The sequence below is a fragment of the Schistocerca gregaria genome, chromosome 7 (genome assembly GCF_023897955.1).
Source record: "Schistocerca gregaria isolate iqSchGreg1 chromosome 7, iqSchGreg1.2, whole genome shotgun sequence".
Lineage (NCBI taxonomy): Eukaryota > Metazoa > Arthropoda > Insecta > Orthoptera > Acrididae > Schistocerca > Schistocerca gregaria.
In genome coordinates this window covers 471202391-471229402 of record NC_064926.1, presented here as the reverse complement: position 1 = coordinate 471229402, position 27012 = coordinate 471202391, and positions in this window count along the sequence as shown.

Sequence of the window (27012 nt, the reverse complement as noted above, 5' to 3'; positions counted from 1 at the left end):
AACATCAATCCTCTTGTTGAATTTCTTGCTGGTGTGAGCTTCATACCCCCCTTAAATTTTAGAAGAAAACCGGTATCTACCGAGGAAACCTATACTGCATGCATTGTGAGCTGCATCATGGAACTTCCCTGTAAGATGCCAATGATCTCTACAGTGAGTTTGTTTTTCTGTCTAATGGGTGCCCACAAAGATGACAATGCATCAACGTATAACTTTTTCCCCTCCAATTCGGTCATGGCGATGTTGGTGCTGTAAAGTCTATCAACGTCCCATGAGAGTTTTTCAAGTTCAGTGAGGAACCAAACTGCAGGATTATCCCCAACATCAGGTTCATAGTGGTTAAGACTTGAATCATATGACCATAAAAGTTATCACACTGCACATACAGCACATGTTTTTACATGAAGGCGGTGTATGAAACCAAGGGATACGCCCTCGCTCAAAGTCCGTCAACTGCACATACGGTTCACGTCCACGCTGTCGCGGCATGCTACCAGTGTTAAAGACTGCGATGGAGCTCCGTATGCCACGGCAAACTGGCTGACACTGACGGCGGCGGTGCACAAATGCTGCGCAGCTAGCGCCTTTCGACGGCCAACACCGCGGTTCCTGGTGTGTCCGCTGTGCCGTGCGTGTGATCATTGCTTGTACAGCCCTCTCGCAGTGTCCGGAGCAAGTATGGTGGGTCTGACACACCGGTGTCAATGTGTTCTTTTTTCCATTTCCAGGAGTTTATGTTTCAACTACGCCTCTCAGAGTGTTTTGTGTGCAAGTATATTTCGAGTAATTGTGTGATGTATATTCAGATTGTGAAGTGAATTGTTCACTTCATATTTCCTGTGGCACATCCTCTGAAGCAGCAGCATTTGCAGAGCTTTGTGACATCTTCAAGATAGGTATGTGACAATATCCTGTACATTGCTTGAAGACCATACTTAATAAATCCTGAAGCTGTTCATGTTCTTCGACAAGCCATAAAGAAAGAAAGCGTGCCGTTAAGGAGGAAGGTGGAGATATTTCATCACATGACATGAAGTGCTTAGCACAGCCCTGTGGCTACTGCATACCAGTGTTGCGAGCCTGGTACACAAGTCTGGTGGACAGAGTGCATGTGAGAAATGTTTTCAGATACATTTAGCACGATTTGTGACAGTGTAATTACACGGTTCCTATCGCTATCAGAATAAAAAAGTACCACAATTGTTTAACATTGTCTAAATTGTTTAAACACCAGGTGTACTGCAATTTCAATATTCTCAAACAAATTCTTTAAACAGTGCCTCATGCATGCTATATTAGCCTAATGTCTTGAGCTCTCGCCAGTCCAGCATCTCGATGCAGGCTGAGCGAATTTCCCACCTTTTTTCCTTACCTGCCATCTTAAAAAATGTCACAGGATGAGTGTCAGAGGAGAAGGGGCTGGGATTTCTCTGAGAGGAGCCCACATGCTGGCTTGGCAAAACCCATGACATTATCAAGGGGTAGATGTAATTAATTCATCAATAATTAACTTGCATAATTAATGTTATATCAACTAGATATTAAAACTGTCCTCGAACCATCTTCGTCCATCCACTAACAGAGTAGTAATGTTTGCTGTGAACCAAGATCTGGTTTATGCACACCTGAATGTAAGCGGGGGACACAAAAGTCACAACCTCAAGGCTGTTACAGTCACTATCCACTAACATATCTGATGTGTGAGTAATAATGTCAGGTTTGCAGGAAGCTGTTCACTGTGCAAAGCACGGTCAGTAGTGCGTGATTGGATTACTAAAGCTGCAGAAGGCTTTACAATCGGATTTGCGATTCATTGTTGGGCCAAACATACTAAATCTTTCCCTGTACTATCATACAGCAAGAGCACAAATCGGAACAAAATAAGCATGAATGTGTGTGTTGATTCTGCTACAGATTACAAATGATCACATACAGTTTAGGTATCTCACCATTCATCCTTAACCATGGAGAAATAGTTACTATCAGAAACAGGAGAAGTATTGGTGACTTCAGAAGATGGAGGTAGGCATTCAGTAATGACAGCAGAGGAACTTCAGCCCTGTCAGAGGGAATACATTATGCTATGCCTGACCTAGGGTATTGGACTGCCACAGACATATGCGACTTTGTGTTGTTTCTAGGCAACAGACGATCAGGGGTATCCATGGGACATCCTGCAACTGCAATTCTATTTCCAGTGTGGAAGTCTGCATTGGATCTATTCCTTGTGCAATGTCGTCGTGCTGGTAGGAAATTACTATGAGAAGAGTAGACTCACAGGGGCTAAGAGATTTGAATCATATGGCAGTGGATTTCTAATTAACATCATAATTTGACATAACTGGTCCATTATTTCATCTCCCAACATCTGTTACTGCAAGCACCAGGATGAACACAACACAGCCACAGTTGTACAGAGCAGACAGACAGCTAGGGATGTTCCCAAAGCAAAATCTGACCCACTCTCATAGTACAGTGGACCCTAACATCATCCTCTTCCTGGATCAGTTCATAGCAACCTGGGAGGGGCGTATTTGTGTGAAACTGGAGCTTCAGCATGTGCAGCAGTGTGGGCAGAGCCAGGAAGCCACACACCCTTGTCAGGCCTGCTCTCCCCTCCCCCTACCCTCCCCCCAAGATACCAACTAGCACAAGACTCGATTACCAGTCGGGAAAAAAGTACAATAAAATGGAATATGAAGTGTTAAAGACTGTTATTCTGCATCAGCATTTAATTTAAATCATTATAACGAATTATAACGACTATCTATTCAAGATGTACTGCAGGTTCTTTACTTGTGTGGCAGAGCATTGATGCGGATAAGGGAATGGTACCCTCAAGTAATTCTTTGTATTGCAGCAAACGAAACATTGAAGAAGTGCCAACAATGCTAGCACGTGAATTCTGTTGCGACATTTCACGTGAAGCTTACTGAAGCAACTTACTGTTAAACAGATATTAAATAGTTGTCAGTAACAGTGGGTAATTGATATAACTTTCCTATCTATTGTAGAAGAGCTTTCAAAAAGATAGCTAAATATACGTAAATGTAAAACCAGTGGGCTAGAAGCGTAGATGAAGTTCACAACCACCGAACTCCATTGGTCAAGCCGACTAATACATAAGGAGCAAATGGATACAGTGTACACTGTTGTTCATGTATCTTAAGTCTTTGCAGATCAGAGACGTGGAGGGCAAGTATATTGAGGAAGGGAGTAATGTAGCCACAATATGTGGTCGCTACTATGAAACCAGCTACTCTTCCACAGCAGTTGCAAGAAGCCTCAGAAGTTTATGGGAGCCAATCCACCATCATGCCAGCTGTGCCAACCAGCTTATTTATGCATAGCAGGCCAAGCCAAGACGTGCATCCCAGCATCGACGACACAAAAAAAGGGCAGGGCTACTGTGGAACTGGCTGGTCAGTTTACACCCCTTCAGCTGACAGACTTGATATACCATATGTGATTAGAAGTAGTATCGCCACAGTAAAAGAGCACCTGATCCGTATAAATACTCTCCATTCCTACACAAATTTGATCCAGTCTGGCAGCACAAAGCAGATGGAGATAGCTATGACAGGCGAGGTGATGATATGGTTCTGCAGGCAGACATCACAAGTCTGCAAATGGCCTTGCCACAGTGGTAACATTGGTTCCCATCATATGATCGGAGTTAAGCACTGTTGGCTTGACTAGCACATGGATGGGTCACCGTCTGGGTCTACAGGGTGCTGTTGGTAAATGGGGTGTGGTTAGCCCTTGGGAGGCCAATCCAGGAGCTACTTGATTGAGAAATAAGGCACCAGTCACGACAACTAACAACAGCCAGGAGCGTTGTGTGCTGACCGCACGCCCCACTATATATGCATCTGGTGACACGTAAGGGCTTGGACTGACACAGTGGTGAGTCGGTGCAGTAGATGGTGGTGGTGGTTAGTGTTTAACGTCCCGTCGACAACGAGGTCATTAGAGACGGAGCGCAAGCTCGGGTTAGGGAAGGATTGGGAAGGAAATCGGCCGTGCCCTTTCAAAGGAACTATCCTGGCATTTGCCTAAAGCGATTTAGGGAAATCACGGGAAACCTAAATCAGGATGGCCGGAGACGGGTTTGAACCGTCGTCCTCCCGAATGCGGTACAGTAGAGCCTACAAGGTCTGTTCGTATGATGTTTGTTTATGAGACTGTAAAGCTGATAACAGAAGTTACTTTTTTTTTCAAATATTGGTATTAAGGTGGGACAACAGTGTGGTGGGGGTTACTGTTTGTGTAACAAACGCATGAATGTCAGCTTCCTCACACGGTACACCACCTACACACATACTTTGTACCGTGTATCTATGAAGGTAAAATTGAGACAAGCCGGTATATATGCTTAAATATGTCATGAAAATACTTTCTCTAAATCGTTCATAGTTTTCGCAATAGAGCAGAAATTTCTCCGTTATTCACGTCACAACAAGTAATGAACTAACTATCAGCAGAACACAGCAAAAACTATGTAAAGGCTAACATACTGTTGTAAGATCTACACTGTGTTATTATTATTATTATTATTACTATTTATTGTTAGTACAAGTGGTCAGACACAAGGCATAGACATATAGTTTTCCAATTTCTGCCAGTTCAGAGGAAAGGAGTCCAGCAATAAAGTGGTTTAGAGATAGTAGGCCTAAGTATTGTGCATGCATTTTAATTTGGTTGATTTTAAATGGAGGTACAGTATGTGAATGAAGCAAATGTCGGGAAGGAGAGGAGTGGCGCAGAGGCAGCACGCTTTGTAACAAGTGTCTACCCTCAGTGTCGATAGCTAGCTTTCTTCTCTGTGAAGGGAGTTGTAGATAGCACTCGTAATGGACTGATAATTGCGTCATTCTGTAAGAAAAGGTTTTTAGAAACAAGCGGTACCAATTGGCTCACTGATTCATTGGACCGTGATTTAATAAAACAGCGTTAAAAACTAAATATATTTTGCCTTTCGGCACTTTAAAAATGAAAGCGTTTAAAGAAGGAGGAAAGAAGTAGAATATGTAAAGAAACACCAATAATCGCGGCAGATGTTTTATAAGTAAAAGCGAAACACACCTGGTGTAATTCTCTTTCATTGAATTGCAGTAAGCTCAAGACAGATAGCCAATATTAACTGAAAAATGCTCTTCATTCTAAAGTTTTTAGGCGCTAATTATGATAGGGATAAGGATCTGGGAGGGGGAGTGGTTTACTGGCAACTGGGTGTTTGCACTCAGGGGCGGCTCTGTGGTCAGCTGACTGGCGCAGCTAGGCCGATGTCGGCACGGCCAGAGGCGCGCTCGGCGCGCCCGGACTCTGGCTTATTCCCCTCATTCCCTCCCCCCCCCCCCCCCCCACTCGCAACTCTCACTCCCCTACCATGACCATAAACCTACCTCCCGATTGTTTGCTGGTCGCGTGCAGCGGACGTACGGAGAACTGTGTTCCGAGAGACGCAGTTCAATTTGCCTCACGTTTGTGTTGGTGGCTACAGGTGAGACGAAGTCTGTATCAGTGGTGCCATGTCAACCCCGCTAGCCGCCAGCGAATTCAATGCTTCCCAGGATGTCCTACCGTGCGTTCCCAGTTTGATAAATACTTGTAAGCGTACATGTGACAGTGAGATTCGCGTAACACAGACAAATGTCGGTGGAATACGTGAGACGCATTTACACAGAGACACATAAATTCGATCTTGAAACTTGCTTGTGGAGGGCAGTAACAGATGTACCGCATAATCACGTAAATATATCGACTTGCCATTCCTGTGCGGCCGCGCCATCATACGGAGAATATTGACGCATATATTCTGACGTACGCAAGTAATGTTTATCGTTTGCCCTCGCTGAAATACGACACATTTTTAGTATTTTTAAGTACAACTAAACACTTGTTCCTATCGCACAGAAAAAAAGCTATGCAGATTTCTTACAGGATATAACACAGTAACAAAAAAAAATGGTTCAAATGGCTCTGAGCACTATGGGACTTAACTTCTGAGGTCATCAGTCCCCTAGAACTTAGAACTGCTTAAACCTAACTATCCTAAGGACATCACACACATCCATACCCGAGGCAGGATTCGAACCTGCGACCGTAGCGGTCGCGCGGTTCCAGACTGAAGCGCCTAGAACCGCTCGGCCACAGCGGCCGGCCATAGTAACACGAATGGTGCTTGAACAAAAGGTAACAAGATGGCAGCAGCACAAAGTACTGTCCCGCCGCCAGGAGAAGAATCCCACGGTGATTCGCCCCTCTCTTTAGAATGCTATCAAACGCCTATTATTAGGAGTGCCACACGAAGTTGTCGGAAAGCTGAGATCGAGCTCTGATGCGAGACGTAAAGCGATTGCGAGCAGACGGTTCTCCACGTCCAACTTTCTCTCGACTTGCGGCTGTGCAGGCCTGTGTTATACCGCCATTTCACATCTTTGGAAGTCGTCGGCGTTTCATTAATCGAGCCTCGTCTTAACTGGTCGCAAAAGATAAAAGCTGTCAGACGGTCATTGTAGTTAAAGCGCACGCCATTTTGTGTTTCACTGTCTCTGACTGCTCTACGAGAAAGCGAAGAATCCTTTCGAACTGCACAGGAAGACAAGATTTGGTACTTGAAATGTCAGTGCACGCCGATTTCCGCGACACTTGAAGTAAAAGCTTGCCGTTTTTCTTGCCCTCGGTGAGACACGCCAATTTCCATCTCACTTTCTGTTGTCAAGTTAATCACAGATAACGATCGCCGGCCGCGGTGGTCTCGCGGTTCTAGGCGCGCAGTCCGGAACCGTGCCACTGCTACGGTCGCAGGTTCCAATCCTGCCTCGGGCCTCCATCTGTGTGATGTCCTTAGGTTAGTTAGGTTTAAGTAGTTCTAAGTTCTAGGGGACTAATGACCACAGCAGTTGAGTCCCATAGTGCTCAGAGCCATTTGATAACGATCAAAGACACCATTTTACGATAGTTTGCCTGTAATAATGAACACGATCTGAAACTAGCCGATTCCATATAGCATAACAAAATTATGAAAAAGTGCGGCCCTACGTAGGTGCGAGACAAACAGAAGAGAGTCGAGTTTATACTAATTCTAATGAATATCCAGGTAGGGGCATCAGATGAAATGTAACACATTTCGAAAGAATATTATTAAAATCGCCTGTAGAGCGACAAATTATCTTAAGGTACAAATACGAGGTAAACTGCAATAGAAGTAGTATAAAGACGATCGCTGGCGACAATCAAATGAAATATATTGGCCGGCCCAGGTTGAAAATGTTGTGTATGAGGTGGAACTATGGGCCTCATGGAAAAAGAGTGACCCGGCTGAGTCACGCAGTTTCACTCTTAGTCCGATCAAGAGATGTGGCCATTAATTGCACGCGTTGATCACGTAGGCTGACGTGTGGACGTCAATGACGCTTCGTCGCTAAATACAACGCGTGCAAAAAATCTGTCATCGTCCCATAATTTCTCTTGTGCCCAGTGGCAGAACTGTACACGACGTTTAAATTCGTCGCCATTCATTTCCTGGTGCATAGAAATATGGTACGGGTGCAATCGACGTAGATGTAGCATTCTCAACACCGATGTTTGTGAGATTCACGACTCTCGCGTAATTTGTCTCCTACTGATGTGCGGATTAGCCGCGACAGCAGCTAAACACCAACTTGAACAAAATCATTTGTTGCAGGTCGTGGTTGACGTTTCACATGTAGCTGAACACTTCCTGTTTCCTTAAATAACGTAACTATCCGGCGAACGTTCAGACACTTGGATGATGTCGTCCAGGATACCGAGCAGCATACATAGCAAACGCCCGTTGGGTATTTTGATCACAATAGTCATACATCAACACGATATCGACCTTTTCCGCAATTGGTAAACGGTACATGTTAACACGGGTAATGTACCCCAAGCAAATACCGTCCGCACTGGCGAAATGTTACGTGATGCCACGTACTTATACGTTTGTGACTATCACAGCGCCATCTATCACAAAGCAAAAATGTGGTCCAACTAAAACATTCATATTTGCTTACTTACTACACGAATATGTAATAAAAAATGGAGGTTCCTATTTTAAAAAACGCAGTTGCTATCCGTTTGGCCTATGGCAGCGCCATCTAGCGGGCCAACCATAACGCCATCTGGTTTCCCCCTTCAAGCTAGACGAGTTTCGTTCTTTGTAGTTTTTTCGTTCGATGGTTGTTTCGTGAGATATTTGGCCCAGTCACTATCAATGGACCACACTGTATACTTGAGATATGCAGTCTGCGTCGTACTCATCTTTTGGTTTATTAATTGCTAGTGTTGAAACGTCCCCTTAGAAAAATTATACATGCCTCTGCTTAAACTGACACACAATATTTTTAGCTCAACGCAATCTGACTTTCCATAATCCCTACAAAAGAATGGCCCTGACTAACGATAACCTATACCTTTCATGAATCACTTACCTCACAAAAATCTTGGTTACTCGAACTACTCAATACAGCGAGCGCCACTAATGGCAGTTAAATAAAAGATTCAAACTACTGAAGGCACTAACTACTGATAGGCATAGTTAGCAAAAGAAAGATTTTGATAGAGAACAAACAATGTATTTACCTTAATAGTGTTCAAAAGTCATAATATATATATAGCAGTTCATGACATCCAATATTACAAATTTACTCTTTCTGACGGACACATGTCCAGATCGTCCGCACTCAAAATTCCGCCATCTCTCTCCCCACATCCACCACTGCTGCCGGCTCACCTCCAACTGTGCAACGGTACCCGCTATTAACAACCAACTGCCCAACACAGACTGCACACAGCACAGACAGTGATTTTCACACAGAGCGCTACGTGGCGGTGGCGTTACCAACATAAGAACCTAAACAGCCTACTTACATAGCCCTCATGCTTCCCACAAAAAATTTTACAAATCGTTGTGGGCACTGGCCAATACATATTTGTTAAAATTTTTTCACAATTACAATAACAAAGAAATCAAATGCTCACACTTATTGATACAATGTTGGTCAAAAGCTAAAATTTTCTCACAGTCCATAAAGACAGTCCTGATCATTCATCACAGTAAAATTGCAGTGTTTTTTTTTCTCAAAGTTTGAGCAGTAAAAGAAAATGCACACGGAAGTAGTGGATTTCCATACAGTCTTGAAGAAGTAGTGTTGTCCTTCCAACGGAAAGACAATGCTGACTCTTGACATGCAGACACGTAATGGGCCACAACAGAGCAAACCCACAGCAGAGTCAGTCGAAGTTGAAGAATATTGGTAGGTGTTGTTGTTGTCTTCAGTCCTGAGACTGGTTTGATGCAGCTCTCCATGCTACTCTATCCTGTGCAAGCTGCTTCATCTCCCAGTACCTACTGCAACCTACATCTCTCTGTCTCCCTCTACGATTTTTACCCTCCACGCTGCCCTCCAACGCTAAATTTGTGATCCCTTGATGCCTCAAAACATGTCCTACCAACCGATCCCTTCTTCTAGTCAAGTTGTGCCACAAACTTCTCTTCTCCCCAATCCTATTCAATACCTCCTCATTAGTTACGTGATCTATCCACCTTATCTTCAGTATTCTTCTGTAGCACCACATTTCGAAAGCTTCTATTCTCTTCTTGTCCAAACTAGTAATCGTCCATGTTTCACTTCCATACATGGCTACACTCCAAACAAATACTTTCAGAAACGACTTCCTGATACATAAATCTATATTCGATGTTAACAAATTTCTCTTCTTCAGAAACGCTTTCCTTGCCATTGCCAGTCTACATTTTATATCCTCTCTACTTCGACCATCATCAGTTATTTTACTTCCTAAATAGCAAAACTCCTTTACTACTTTAAGTGTCTCATTTCCTAATCTAATTCCCTCAGCATCACCCGATTTAATTTGACTACATTCCATTATCCTCGTTTTGCTTTTGTTGATGTTCATCTTATATCCTCCTTTCAAGACACTGTCCATTCCGTTCAACTGCTCTTCCAAGTCCTTTGCCGTCTCTGACAGAATTACAATGTCATCGGCGAACATCAAAGTTTATACTTCGTCTCCATGAATTTTAATACCTACTCCAAATTTTTCTTTTGTTTCCTTTACTGCTCGCTCAATATACAGATTGAATAACATCGGGGAGAGGCTACAACCCTGTCTCACTCCTTTCCCAACCACTGCTTCCCTTTCATGCCCCTCGACTTTTAGGACTGCCATCTGGTTTCTGTACAAATTGTAAATAGCCTTTCGCTCCCTGTATTTTACCCCTGCCACCTTTAGGATTTGAAAAAGAGTATTCCAGTCAACATTGTCAAAAGCTTTCTCTAAGTCTACAAATGCTAGAAACGTAGGTTTGCCTTTTCTTAATCTTTCTTCTAAGATAAGTCGTAAGGTCAGTATTGCTTCATGTGTTCCAACATTTCGACGGAATCCAAACTGATCCTCCCCGAGGTCCGCATCTACCAGTTTTTCCATTCGTCTGTAAAGAATTCGCGTTAGTATTTTGCAGCTGTGACTTATTAAACTGATAGTTCGGTAATTTTCACATCTGTCAGCACCTGCTTTCTTCGGGATTGGAATTATTATATTCTTCTTGAAGTCTGAGGGTATTTCGCCTGTCTCATATATCTTGCTCACCAGCTGGTAGAGTTTTGTCATGACTGGCTCTCCCAAGGCCGTCAGTAGTTCTAATGGAATGTTGTCTACTCCGGGGGCCTTGTTTCGATTCGGGTCTTTCAGTGCTCTGTCAAACTCTTCACGCAGTATCGTATCTCCCATTTCGTCTTCATCTACATCCTCTTCCATTTCCATAATATTGTCCTCAAGTACATCACCCTTGTATAAACCTTCTATATACTCCTTCCACCTTTCTGCCTTCCCTTCTTTGCTTAGAACTGGGTTGCCATCTGAGCTCTTGATATTCATACACGTGGTTCTCTTCTCTCCAAAGGTCTCTTTAATTTTCCTGTAGGCAGTATCTATCTTACCCCTAGTGAGATAAGCTTCTACATCCTTACATTTGTCCTCTAGCCATCCCTGTTTAGCCATTTTGCACTTCCTGTCGATCTCATTTTTGAGACGTCTGTATTCCTTTTTGCCTGCTTCATTTACTGCATTTTTATATTTTCTCCTTTCATCAATTAAATTCAATATTTCTTCTGTTACCCAAGGATTTCTAGCAGCCCTCGTCTTTTTACCTACTTTATCCTCTGCTGCCTTCACTACTTCATCCCTCAGAGCTACCCATTCTTCTTCTACTGTATTTCTTTCCCCTATTCCTGTTAATTGTCCCCCTATGCTCTCTCTGAAACTCTGTACAATCTCTGGTTCTTTCAGTTTATCCAAGTCCCATCTCCTTAATTTCCCACATTTTTGCAGTTTCTTCAGTTTTAATCTACAGGTCATAACCAATAGATTGTGGTCAGAGTCCACATCTGCCCCTGGAAATGTCTTACAACTTAAAACCTGGTTCCTAAATCTCTGCCTTACCATTATATAATCTATTTGATACCTTTTAGTATCTCCAGGGTTCTTCCACGTATACAACCTTCTTTCATGATTCTTAAACCAAGTGTTAGCTATGATTAAGTTGTGCTCCGTGCAAAATTCTACTAGGCGGCTTCCTCTTTCATTTCTTAGCCCCAATCCATACTCACCTACTATGTTTCCTTCTCTCCCTTTTCCTACACTCGAATTCCAGTCACCCATTACTATTAAATTTTCGTCTCCCTTCACTATCTGAACAATTTCTTTTATTTCATCGTACATTTCTTCAATTTCTTCGTCATCTGCAGAGCTAGTTGGCATATAAACTTGTATTACTGTAGTAGGTGTGGGCTTCGTATCTATCTTGGCCACAATAATGCGTTCACTATGCTGTTTGTAGTAGCTTACCCGCATTCCTATTTTCCTATTCATTATTAAACCTACTCCTGCATTACCCCTATTTGATTTTGTGTTTATAACCCTGTAGTCACCTGACCGGAAGTCTTGTTCCTCCTGCCACCGAACTTCACTAATTCCCACTATATCTAACTTTAATCTATCCATTTCCCTTTTTAAATTTTCTAACCTACCTGCCCGATTAAGGGATCTGACATTCCACGCTCCGATCCGTAGAACGCCAGTTTTCTTTCTCCTGATAACGACATCCTCCTGAGTAGTCCCCGCCCGGAGATCCGAATGGGGGACTATTTTACCTCCGGAATATTTTACCCAAGAGGATGCCATCATCATTTAATCACACAGTAAAGCTGCATGTCCTCGGGAAAAATTACGGCTGTAGTTTCCCCTTGCTTTCAGCTGTTCGCAGTACCAGCACAGCAAGGCCGTTTTGGTTAATGTTGCAAGGCCAGATCAGTCAATCATCCAGACTGTTGCCCCTGCAACTACTGAAAAGGCTGCTGCCCCTCTTCAGGAATTATTGGTAGGTAGGTCATCACAGAGCAGACCACTGTAGTCTTGTTAGAGATTACAGTATTGGTGGGCTACCAGAGGTGCAGATCCAGTGCAGTCCTTGTAGAGATGGCCAGCAGCCATCTGTTGCGACTGTACAGGTGCACAATCACCATTGAAGGCTCTTGCGGACAATATAGCAAGTCCATAAAGCACCCCTTGTGCACTCACAAAGTTTTTGGAATTGTCCTTAGAACCAGCAATGCTGTTATCCAGTCCCTTGCTGAATTATCAACACACATGCAAACACTAACAGTTCCAACTTCTCACATATTGTGCATATACTATGACCAACAGAAATGTGTGCAGTGAAATGATACTTAATTTGAAGAACTGGTGTCTATACAATTATAAATTTACAACATAAGAATACCATTACAAAGGTACAAAATACATCATTAAAGAACATAACATTACAGATAACAAATGCAGTAACACAGGCTTTACAAAAGAATAGAAATAAACATATACATCAGTGTTACAGGAATTATGATATAAGTAAATATGTAAAATAATGAGAATAGTTTTCGAAACATTAATTTCACACGTGAGCATTGAAACATAACCGAATGAACAATGTCTAAACATCTTTACAAAGTAAATAACATATTATTAATGCAAATTATATTTGAGGGTAACAGTATTCCTCATCATAGTGAATGTAGCTTAGTACTAGAAAAATTCTACAACATAAATCGTATTAGTTAAACACATAAAGACTGGAAAAACACAAATACACAAGAGTACACAAACACATAGCAGAATAACACAGGAATAAAGGACAGGGTTTGTTTCCAGTGTAACATTTGGTACTGTAGTCCAACCCAAAACCTCATTCGATAGATCTTTCGTCTCATTTCAACGTTTGTTTCTACCAAAAAAATCCTATCCAAGCATGCTTTCTGTATTTATATGTTCACATATTTCTTACCTCATTATTTATTTTCCATTATCTTACCTCATCATTTATTTCCAAGAAAATCCTACCTAAACCTGTTGTCCCTAAACCCTACTTTTTTGTTCATATCCTCTTTCAAAAATACTTTTTTGGCCAAACCATTTTCTTATAGCTTCTCAATGCATTTCTTCCAATTCATCACAACTCGTTCTCTTATATAGCCTACCCCATCTTAAGCTAACTTAAATCTACTGAGCTCAGATGCTAAACTAAGGGACGAGGGATAGCAGCAGCACAAAGCAATTAACACAAACAGCAATGACAAAAAATGTAAATTGGCAAAACAAGCAACAGTGTATCTAAATTAGCAAAGCAAATGCAACGTTACAACTAATATAAGACAATGTGCAGCAAATAAGAAAAATAAATCAGTAGTAAAACTGGCTTAACAGAGTAATACAAAGTGAAATTCAGTAGCATTATGCCTGGCTAACAGCAGCAGCAAATGTAATAACTTATATCTAACCATGACAAACACGCAAGCAGAAAAAATAGTACACTAAAGACAACAATGCAGCTAAGGGTAATGTCTATTCACATCTTAATGTCTATGTAATTAAAGTGGTGCACCACAATAATTTATTCTACCAAAAAAATTACCAAGTAGTTGAAAAGAAAATTATCCATGCACTTACTGTTATTAGTCCCTTCTTATTGTTCTTTCTTTTCCAAGTGCTCCTTTTTCGAAGAATGTGGATCATAAAATTATTATTTAATAGATCTGTTGACAGAAAGTGTTCACATTAGCAAATGCATTTAGTTTTATTTTATATAACCAATGCTGCAACACAGCTCGAAACCAGATATCAAATGAAATAAGCAACTATGTAAAGCAAAGCTTAAAAACATCATTCAATAGCCATGTGGCATTTCATAAGTCAGTAGAAATTCTCTCAAGTCTCGTAGAAAGACACTTGTCATAATCAGGTGTGCAGATATAAGAACATTTCCCATCAACTCATGAGCATATCAGCAAGTAGCACAAAGTACGTGTTACACAGTATAATCGTACGTTTCCAAGTAATAGCGTGTCATATTTTCGATGCTTTCTACAAAGGAATGTCAATAGCAAGGTTAATGGCCTCTTTTTTCACCACCTAATTGCTTTCTCTCCAGGCGGCTGGCACAGCTAGCCACACACTACGCATTACGTTAAGGTCGCTTGGCTTCCTTACCAAAATATTTATGACACCAGTTTGCACTACAGTGACAGTCTCATATAATAAAATTTCACAGGTCGAGAATTTGCGTTACAAATGTGTAGAAGCAAAATCCTATAAGTATAACACTGTCCAAAAAATTTTCGTCGGCATTGTAATGCATTCCCCCCCCCCCCCCCCGCCCATGAACCATGGACCTTGCCGTTGGTGGGGAGGTTTGCGTGCCTCAGCGATACAGATAGACATACCGTGGGTGCAACCACAACGGAGGGGTATCTGTTGAGGGACCAGACAAACGTGTGGTTCCTTTTCAGTAGTTGCAGGCGCAACAGTCTGAATGAATGGCTGATCTGGCCTTGTAACACTAACCAAAACGGCCTTGCTGTGCTGGTACTGCGAACGGTTGAAAGCAAGGGGAAACTACATCCGTAATTTTTCCCAAGGGCATGCAGCTTTACTGTATGGTTAATGATGATGGCGTCCTCTTGAGTAAAATATTCCGAAGGTAAAATAGTCCCCCATTCGGATCTCCGGGCGGGGACTACTCAAGAGGACGTCGTTATCAGGAGAAAGAAACCTGGCGTTCTACGGATCGGAGGATGGAATGTCAGATCCCGTAATCGGGCAGGTAGGTTAGAAAATTTAAAAAAGGAAATGGATAGGTTAAAGTTAGATATAGTGGGAATTAATGAAGTTCGGTGGCACGAGGAACAAGATTTCTGGTCAGGCGAATACAGGATTATAAATACAAAGTCAAATAGGGGTAATGCAGGAGTAGGTTTAATAATGAATAAAAAATAGGAATGCGGGTAAGCTACTACAAACAGCATAGTGAACGCATTATTGTGGCCAAGATAGACATGAAGCCCACGCATACTACAGTAGTACAAGTTTATATGCCAACTAGCTCTGCAGATGACCAAGAAATTGAAAAAATGTATAATGAAATAAAATAAATTATTCAGATAGTGAAGAGAGACGAAAATTTAATAGTCATGGGTGACTGGAATTCGGTAGTAGGAAAAGGGAGAGAAGAAAACGTAGTAGGTGAATATGGATTGGGGGTAAGAAATGAAAGAGGAAGCCGCCTGGTAGAATTTTGCACAGAGTATAGCTTAATCAGAGCTAACACTGACAGGTTACAGACAGGTTTATATAATGGTAAGTTTTTAAATTGTAAGAGATTTCGAGGCGCTGATGTGGACTCTGACCACAATCTATTGGTTATGAACTGTAGATTAAAACTGACGAAACTGCAAAAAGCTGGGAATTTAAGGAGATGGGACCTGGATAAACTGAAAGAACCAGAGGTTGTACAGAATTTCAGGGAGAGCGTAAAGGAACAAGTGGCAGGAATGGGGGAAAGAAATACAGTAGAAGAAGAATGGGTAGCTCTGAGGGATGAAGTAGTGAAGGAAGCAGAGGATCAAGTAGGTAAAAAGACGAGGGCTAGCAGAAATCCTTGGGTAACAGGAGAAATATTGAATTTAATCGATGAAAGGAGAAAATATAAAAATGCAGTAAATGAAGCAGGCAAAAAGGAATACAAACGTCTCAAAAATGAGATCGACAGGAAGTGCAAAATCGCTAAGCAGGGATGGTTAGAGGATAAAAGTAAGGATGTAGAGGCTTATCTCACTAGGGGTAGCATAGATATAGCCTATAGGAAAATTAAAGAAACCTTTGGAGAAAAGAGAACCACTTGTATGAATATCAAGATCTCAGATGGAAACCAAAAGCAAAGAAGGGAAAGCAGAAAGATGGAAGGAGTATACAGAGGGTCTATACAAGGGCGATGTACTTGAGGACAATATTATGGAAATGGAAGAGAATGTAGATGAAGATGAAATGGGAGATACGATACTGTGTGAAGAGTTTGACAGAGCACTGAAAGACCTGAGTAGAAACAAAGCCCCGGGGGTAGACAACATTCCATTGGAACTACTGACGGCCTTTGGAGAGCCAGTCCTGACAAAACTCTACTATCTGGCGAGCAAGATGTAGAGACAGGGGAAATACCCTCAGACTTCAAGAAGAAAATAATAATTCCAATCCCGAAGAAAGCAGGTGTTGACAGACGTGAAAATTACCGAACTACCAGTTTAATAAGTCACAGCTGCAAAATACTAACGCGAATTCTTTACAGACGAATGGAAAAACTGGTAGAAGCTGATCTCGGGGAAAATCAGTTTGGAGTCTGTAGAAATGTTGGAACACATGAGGCAATACTGACCTTGCGACTTATCTTAGAAGAAAGATTAAGGAAAGACAAACCTACGTTTCTAGCATTTGTAGACTTAGAGAAAGCTTTTGACAATGTTGACTGGAATACTCTCTCTTTCATATTCTAAAGGTGGCAGAGGTAAAATACAGGGAGCGAAAGGCTATTTACAATTTATACAGAAACCAGATAAGTTATAAGAGTTGAGCGGCATGACAGGGAAGCAGCGGTTGGGAAGGGAGTGAGACAGGGTTGTAGCCTCTCCCCGATGTTATTCAATCTGTATATTGAACAAGCAGTGAAGGAAACAAAAGAAAAATTCGGAGTAGGTATTAAAATCCATGGAGAAGAAATAAAAATGTTGAGGTTCGCCGATGACATTGTAATTCTGTCAGAGACAGCAAAGGACTTGGAAGAGCAGTTGAACGGATTGGATAGTGTCTTGAAAGGGGAATATTAGATGAACATCAACAAAAGCAAAACGAGGATAATGGAATGTAGTCGAATTAACTCGGATGGTGCTGATGGTATTAGATTAGGAAATGAGACACTTAAAGTAGCAAAGGAGTTTTGCTATTGGGGGAGCAAAATAACTGATGATGGTCGAAGTAGAGAGGATATAAAATGTGGATTGGCAATGGCAAGGACAGCGTTTCCGAAGAAGAGAAATTTGTTAACATCGAGTATAGATTTAAGTGCCAGGAAGTCGTTTCTGAAAATATTTGTATGGAGTGTAGCCATGTATGGAAGTGAAACATGGACGTAAATAGTTTAGACAAGAAGAAATAGAAGCTTTCGAAATGTGGTGCTACAGAAGAATGCTGAAGATTAGACGGGTAGATCACAAAACTAATGAGTAGGTGTTGAATAGGGTTGGGGAGAAGAGAAGTTTGTGGCACCACTTGACTAGAAGAAGGGATCGGTTGGTAGGACATGTTCTGAGGCATAAAGGGATCACCAGTTTAATACTGGTGGGCAGCGTGGAGGGTAAAAATCGTAGAGGGAGACCATGAGATGAACACACCAAGCAGATTCAGAAGGATGTAGGTTGCAGTAGATACTGGGAGATGAAGAAGCTTGCACAGGATAGAGTAGCATGGAGAGCTGCATCAAACCAGTCTCGGGACTGAAGACCACAACAACAACAACAACAACAATGTATTACATTCACGCATTTACACACATTTCATAACTCTCAAATTACGATTCTTGGTTTCCAACATCCTTTTTCACAAATCAGCGTCCCTAACCACTACTCATTATTCCTTACCTTATTACACATATACATATTCGTCGACATTCTTCAATATTTCATCATTATAAATACGTAGAATAATCAAATTCCTCATATAGCATCAGCTCATAAATCATAAACATACCTCAACAGCATAATACACATCGTCCTCGTAAAAATAACATCATAACACCTCAGTCAAATCTCAAAAAGGTCGTAGGTTTCGTCAATGATGTCAAAACCTCAAAAAAATTCTCTGCTCATTTCAATAGTGTCATCTACCTCCAATGTACTTTAAAAATCATGCTCCCTTACCAAATACGACATTCAAAGCTCTCATAGTATCACAATGGTTCCGAAATAATATGAACAGTTCACACAATGCAGACAACATACAGTTTCATAAGTGTGAAATTATCCAAGAGTATAATTGCGTAAACATGTGTCACTAACATAGTAAAAAATATTTTTGTTTCTCTGTTAAATAATCAGATAGCTGTGTAATTCAGTGTTAGAGAAATATGGTTCCGATGTGTAAAGTTGTATAAGCAAATACCATATTAGCTAGGGCTCCTTGTGCTTGCCAAACACATGGTACACAAAGTAAGCGTGTACCCCCCTCAGGTGTTACAGATTTTAGCAATGGAATGAAATGTATCACGGAAAGCCTTTGTATCTTTGTAATTCAAAAATCTTTAAAAATAAATGTTTTAAGTACAAAATTAATCACTCAAATGCGTTTCCTGTAGCGCTAAATGTGCGTATTACTGTGAGATAATTCTGTGGAACTGTCGTAGTTATCGTCCTCTGTAAGCAAAGTTCTGCTGAAGTCAATGTACTCACCTCCTCGTGAACAAAAGTGAAATGCTTTGCGTATAGATATCTTAGTTATTACGCTTATTGCCGTGATGAAGAAAGTAGTGTGCTGTAACGTATTGTTGTGCTACGGAATAGGCTCATTGTAGCTATACCACAAAAGTTACTACTAAAACATGTTTTACTTTCCAGAAGAATTCAGAAAAACAGTGCAGAGATAAAACAGATACACCGCAAAAGCAACAATGTAAATGGTGTCACATATTAGTAGCGTCGTGATATGGTCATGTAGCTGTCAAATAAACTAACCACTGTGTCATCTGCTATCTCTCAGAAAGCGCTTTAAATCCATAATGTAATCTCAAGTAAATCAAAATGTTGCATTAAAATCTCATTAGCAATACCGGTATATGTTTTAAGTATGTGAGCCTTTATGTCGTTGCATAATCGTGCAACTAACAAGCAAGAATGTACACACACACTAACACTATGTCGTCTGTTCATTATAACAATGCATTCGTCAATACTGTCTAAATATGTTCCCTAGATTCTAGACTGGATAGTTTATTTTAAAGCATAGTTGCATGTTAACAGTTTCTAAGTGTGACAAAGAGTACTAGTAACGTGAAGTGAAAAATTTTATAGCAAAGACTAAGTTAAAAAGCTGATTACCTCTCAATAAATGGTTTTATATGTGAAATGTTGTGCAATCTTTAACCCTTTCTAGTGCGCACAGTTTCAACTTCAAAACAATTATCATGTTGTGTAAGTCGATAAGGAATGCTAAAAATTTTCTCAAGGTTAGAGTCTGTGTTATTTTTCTCTGGGCCAGCCGGCGCACATGGCTGCCTGCGGTGAAAGTCATTGTCTGTCTCTTTGTTGGCGCTCCTCGTAATTAGGATTAGGAGATCTAACTTCTACAAATTCACCTTGTCGAGAGGGCCCTGCCCTGTTTGAATCCCGCCAGTTCTGATGAAATTCAGATCTGTCGTTTTGTCAGTAGTTTACATAGTTTCTTTTTTGTCGGTCATGTGGTGGAGAATTTCTCCCGGAATCGTAACTGTGCTGTGGACCGTTGCGTCTGAAGTTGTTCTGTCTCTCTTGATAATAATTATTTTGGTTCCCATATTGTCTGTTTCTCTGATTTTCTCTGTGATAGTCACTACTGCGGAGAGGTGATCTTTCCCTGTAATTATTACTACTCTGCCAACGGTTGTCATATGGGTGGTGTCTGTTTTGGTCCCTATTTACGTTGTAAGAATAGCCTTGTTGTGTCCAGTTTTTATTTCTGTCATCGCGGAATTGTGATGGATGTGACCTGTAATTGTTGTGCTCCTGTTTTCTCGTTCCACGGTTGTCAGTGTCAATTTCCAATTCTTGTAACAGTCCGTGAAAAGCTTCAATGTCGTTTTTGCAACGTCCTGCCAAAATAATATGTCGTAAATGTTCAGACAATTTGATTAAGCAAATGCGGATGAGTTCTTAGGGGCTGTATGAGTCTGACAAGATGTCTTCAAAATATTTCACTAGACTGGAAAATTCAGATTGTTCGAAAATTTACTCGGTCTTGTGTAGCTTGAGACCAATATGCTGAGAGGAAGGCATGATAAAATTCTCCTTCACTGTGACAATCGTGAATGACCGATCGCATTCTTACAGTTGATTCATTCTCTGAGTAGCCACACATAAATTCTAAGCTGTGCTCCAGTGACCAGTTGGCAGGAAAACAATAAGAGAATTGATGGAGCCAAGCTTGTGGATGAATGTCGTTGCCAGAAATCTTAAATGTTTTTAATTTACGTGTAGTAATGAACAGCTTGTAGTCAACATGATCGTGTCGACGAATCGCATATCGGTCATTGTTACGTCGTGTCGGCGTTCCATCTCAAAATTCGGTGCACCTTGCCAATTTCTTTCATAATTTCTGAAGTGCCTCGTGATACTATTTTGTGGCTGTTCCATATTTCTATGTCCCTCTTCCCGTATTGGAGCGCGAGTGTCCTCTGAAATATGTAATACTTGTATTACCTGCGTCAACTGATCTGGTACTTCCCGGATTTCCTCGGTGTGTTTTTCTGAACCAAGTTTCAGAGTGTCCATTTGTGTTGAAATCGTATCTACTGAGTCCTTTAAGTTTTCCTGAGTTTTTGCAAGTTGCGTAACCGAATCGGTAGATGCAACTGAGTCAATTTTAGCTTGCAAGGTGTCGTGATTTTGATGAACAATAGTTTGCAGTTCCTTTATGGCTGCTTCGTGACTCTGTAATGCATTTTCATGATGCGAAAAAATAGATTGGAAATGCTCACAAATTTGTGTTTTTACGTCATTACAGACTTTTTGACATTTCGATTCGATTTTAAGTAACTCAGCAATTAAACCTTCACGTGTTTGTTCAAGCGTTTGTTCCAGTGAGTCTAACTTTTGAAGCTGTTGCTCTGTTTGTCTCTGATTTTGTTCGTCTTACTTTTGAAGATTTTGTCCCATTTGTTTCTGATTTTGTTCAAGTCGTCATATGAAACGTCCCCTTAGAAAAATTATACATGCCTCTGCTTAAACTGACACACAATATTTTTAGCTCAACGCAATCTGACTTTCCATAATCCCTACAAAAGAATGGCCCTGACTAACGATAACCTATACCTTTCATGAATCACTTACCTCACAAAAGTCTTCATTACTCGAACTACTCAATACAGCGAGCGCCACTACTGCCAGCTAAATAAAAGATTCAAACTACAGAAGGCACTAACTACTGATAGGCATAGTTAGCAAAAAAAGATTCTGATAGAGAACAAACAATGTATTTACCTTAATAGTGTTCAAAAGTCATAATATATATAGCAGTTCATGACATCCAATATTACAAATTTACTCTTTCAGATGGACACACATCCAGATCGTCCGCTCTCAAAATTCCGCCATCTCTCTCCCCACATCCACCACTGAAGCCGGCTCACCTCCAAGTGCGCAACGCTATGCGGTGTTAACAGCTAACTGCCCAATACTACAATAGCAAATTCCAACAATGCCACCCAGCCACAGACTGCACACAGCGCAGCCAGTGATTTTCATACAGAGCGCTACATGGCGGTGGCGTTACCAATATAAGAACCTAAACAGCCTGCTTACAGTGTGTAAACGTGAACTGAATAATCATGGTTGTGACTCTCGAATTTTGAAATGTCCTAAAGTATCATGGGGAATGAGCTGTCTTGGAAATATGCCAGCAGACATCAAATGTTTCGTATTTACTTGTACGCTTAACATTTCTTGTGTACTCTCATCACTAGTCAGAAACGACCATCCAAAGCTATATACATCACTCTCATGAAGATTCTGGACATTAATACGACCGCGTATAGCGACAATATCGTTCGGAAGCGGGACGCAGATGGACAAATGGATCAAAGCCATGCAAGTATAGAGATGGAGTACACGACTGAGCGCATTATTGGACCCTCATCCCTGCATTTCCAAAAAACGACCCTGCGCAATGGATTTGGTAGAAGTTCCGAGCCACTGTACGACCGACTCGCCCTGTGATACGCCAAGAGACACACAGATTTGGACTCTTCTCAACACCAGCATCACTGCCAGCTTTCAATTAGCACGCCAGTTCACAGTACAGAACTGCTTTACTCTTAACGGCTTGGCGCCATGGGTCATTGATGCATCCAGGGAGCTTCCTTTCCAGAACTGCTTGACAGGCGTGAAGGACATTGGTTGGATTTCGGTTGCCTGCATTCGAGTTATCAATGTCAGCCAATGAAATTCTGCCCCTCAAAGGCGCCAGCAATCACTGAGTAGTCCAAAGTTGCTGAACCATAAAAGCGAAGATGCTGTTACTGCTGCAGCCAAATCCAATGGATATTGCAGTGAGCTCTGATGGTGACGTACGGCGGGAGGCCAGGGCCCAGACAGTGTGGACCACACCACAGCAAACGAGCTGCAATTGTGCAATTGTAATGTTGTGCCACGATGATGGATGCGGCCGAGTATCGACATCCTGTACTATGGACTGGGGATTGCAAGTCTGGCCCTGCGTACATCATCATGGTTAACGGACAGGGCTGCAGGTATATCATCATGGGAGATGGATCAGGCTGTCCATACACCAGCACAAATGATGGGCCAGTCTCCCGCTGCATGCATGCAACTGTGTGTTTGATGTCATTATTAGAATTGTAGAAGAGTAGGAATAGAAAATACTATTTTTCATGTAATCTTTCCTCGATGACCAGCATCATCCCCCAAGAATTAATCTGGAGAATGGGCTGATAGCCTGCATCGAAACTTTCGCCTGAGGTTCACAATCATCGTCGAGTGCTCCTACAAGCAGACAAGAACACACCACATTAATTACGCAAGCATTACCATTGTGGAAGAAGAGGAACTGACAGAATTACTAATCACATATGCACTCCTCGACGACTGACGTCATTCCCCAGGAGCTCGCTGTGGAGAAAGGCATTGGCCCTAATACGACGATCTCCTGCAAATCATAATCATCGTCATCGGTAATTACTATGGGCCACTGCGGTGACATTGAGTCTGTAAGTACGAGGGTCAGTCAAAAAGTAATGCCTCCTATTTTTTTTCTACGTTTAATTGTCAGGAAATTTAAATGCAATTACATAGGTTGAAAACCACAACATTGAGGATCATTTTGTCATTTTTCAATGTAATCTCCGCCCATCTCTACAGTTTTGGTCCATCTTTGAACAAGGGCATGTATCCCAGCACGGTAAAAATCACAGCTCTGCTTCCTAAGCCATTGACGCACGGATGTTTTGACGGCCTCCTCATCTTCAAAATGAATCCCACGATGAGCTTCTTTTAGTGGCCCGAACAGATGGAAGTCTGATGGTGCCGGCCGCGGTGGTCTCGCGGTTCTAGGCGCGCAGTCCGGAACCGTGCGACTGCTACGGTCGCAGGTTCGAATCCTGCCTCGGGCATGGATGTGTGTGATGTCCTTAGGTTAGTTAGGTTTAAGTAGTTCTAAGTTCTAGGGGACTGATGACCACAGCAGTTGAGTCCCATAGTGCTCAGAGCCATTTGAACCATTTTTTTTTTGAAGTCTGATGGTGCCAGGTCAGGGCTGTATGGGGGATGAGGCAAAACTTCCCATCCAATTTTGACAATCTCGTCAGAGGTGTGACGACTGGTGTGTGGTCTTGCATTGTCATGCAAAAAAAGAACATCTGCCATTGATTTTGTTGGGCGAACTCGCTGAAGACGTGCTTTAAGTTTTTTGAGGGTTGTGACGTATTGAACAGAATTTATTGTGCATCCCTGCTCCAAAAAATCAACCAGAATCACACCCTCTGTATCCCAGAAAACTGTTGCCATAACTTTCCCTGCCGATCGCACAGTTTTGAATTTTTTCTTCCTTGGCGAGCTTGTGTGACGCCACTCCATTGACTGCCTCTTTGAGTCGGGTTCAAAAAATTGACCCATGTTTCGTCCCCGGTCACAATTTTTTTCAGAAACTCATCTCCCTCCAAACGGAAGCGCTGCAAGTGTTGGGAGGCTATTGTTTTCCTTGCCTCTTTATTCTGATCGGTTAACATTCTTGGAACCTACCGTGCACAAACTTTTGAGTACCCCAATTGTTTAATAATCGTGATCACACTGCCTTTACTAAGAGAAATAATGCGACACACTTCATCTGCAGTCTCCCGACGGTCACCACGAATGATGTCATCAACTTGCTGAATGTTGTGTGGAGTCACTGCACTCACCGGCCTGCCGCTCCGCTTTTCGTCAGTCAACGGTGTTTGCCCTTCAGCTTCCTTACAACGACGAACCCATCGTCTAACAGTGCTGACATCCACTGTCACAACACCATACACCTTATTCAGTCTTTCATGAATGCGTATGGGCGTTTCACCTTCTGCATTCAAGAATTCAATCACACAACGCTGTCTCAAACGAACATCGATGTCGGCCATCTTACAAACTTCTGCTGTGCTGCCACCTGTTGACACAGAAAGTTACTACTGCAGTGGATTGCAGAAGAAGGTTTGAGGAATGGCGCGAAATTCAAATTTTTCACTTAACTTGATTTTTTTAAGTAGAAAAAAATGGGAGGCATTACTTTTTGACCGACCCTCGTATAAGACTCGGCTACGGCAGTGGATCCATCCCCATAGCTGCGAGCTCAGCGAAGAATTCTACAATAGACAAAAAAATAGGATGACATTAGCTAATTTCATTATTCACACACATGAAGGGTGAGGGAGAAAGAGAAACAGGCAAATACGTCAGCACGAATCGGATTTTATCCAGCCCCATTCCTCTGAAGAGCCACGCTGTCGCACGAGACCCTCGAGAGCACAGTCGCTCAACAGAGGTGAGGGTTTGCCCCCATCTGCAACAGAAGAAGAAGGAAAAGAAGAAAATTGTCTAATTTGTCATCAGATTGCAGCTAAAAAAGAAATACGCACACAAAAAACGACAACATGTAGAAAAATCCTCTCCACATACATCTACATCTTACTCCTCAAGCCACGTAACGGTAAAAAGGACAGGCGGAACTACTGCCGCCACTAACTGAACCGTCAAACCCTCTTCCACTCGTGAATGACGCGAGGGAACAATGATCCTCGGTAAGCTTCCATATTATCTCTAACTTCTTAAACTTTCTCGTCGTGCTCATTTCGCGAAAAGTGTGCAGGAGGAAGTAATACATTACCCGACTCTTCCCGGAAAGCGCTCTCTCGAAATGTCAATAGTAAATCTCTCATAGCAGCACAACGCCCCTGTTGTAGCGTCTACCACTGGATATTGTCCAGCATTTCTTTAACGCTCTAACGCGGGCTAAAATACCTTGTGAAGAAACGCGCCGCTCTTCGTTGGATCTTCTGTAAGTCTTCTGTCAGTCCTAACTGATAAGGGGCCCAGAATAATGAGCAGTATTCAAGAAGTTTGTAAGCCACTTCCTTTGTGGATCAGTTACATTTCCTTAAAAGTCTTCTAATGAATCCGTCTGGCATCTGCTTTTCCTACTCTTTGTTTTATATGGTCATCATACGACGTTTGACTGAAAAGTAATGCCTCCACCTTCGTGACTCTTCAACAGTTGGCAGCATTGGTATGCGGCAGTTACTGGCTTGTTCCGTAGCCTCTTCCCTACAGCTACAGTTGGCGGGAAGCCTTAGCAATGAACAGTTATGTTGTTACATTGTAAGGTATGGAACCCTGCGCAGACGGCCGGTCAATGCGATTTAAGCAACGTGCAGTCATTGAATTCTTGACAGCAGAAGGTGTCACCCCAAAGGAGATTCATCAGAGAATGAAAGCAGTTTATGGTGATTGTGTTGATGTGAATACTGTGCGTCGTTGGGCGAGTAAGTTCAAAGATGCTGAGGTGGGAACATCTGACCTGAGTGACAAGCAAAGAGATGGGCGTCCTGTGACAGCAACCACCGAGTTTCACAAGCAGAATGTTGATCAGGACGATCGTCGTATCGGTCAGAGAGAAACTGCAAGCACAATCGGCATTTCACAAGAACGTATGGGTCACATTATTGCTTTGTTTGGCTATCGGAAGATCTGTGCATGATGGGTACCCCGGATGCTGACTCCTGAAATTAAAGTGCAGACTTGAAATTTGCCAGGAACTCCACTCGCGTTACGAGAATGGAGGTGACGCCTTTCTCCATTCAATTGTGACAGGACACGAAACGTGGGTACACCATGACGACCAGGAGACGAAACGTCAATCTATGGAATATCAACACAATGACTCGTCCCCGACAAAGAAACTCAAGACGCAGCCCTCAGCTGAAAAATCATGGCCACAGTGTTCTGGGATGCAGATGGTGTTATCCATGTTGATTTCCTTGATCGTGGAACAGCAACAAATTCAGAGTGTTACACCAGGACGCTGCGAACTCTGAATTAATGGCTAACAAGGATCCGAAAAGAAAAGGGAAATGTTTTCCTGCAGCATGACAATGCCAAACCACACACTTCACGTGTCACCACAGCAGCAATTCAAAGACTGAATCTCACCACCGTACGGCATCCTCCGTACAGTCCAGATTTAGCAACGTCTGACTTTCATCTGTTCCCGATAATGCGGGGACATCATTATGCTTCTGATGAAGACGTTGACAGAACTGTGAGACTTTGGTTGCGGAACAGTGACGACTTCTTCCGTGAG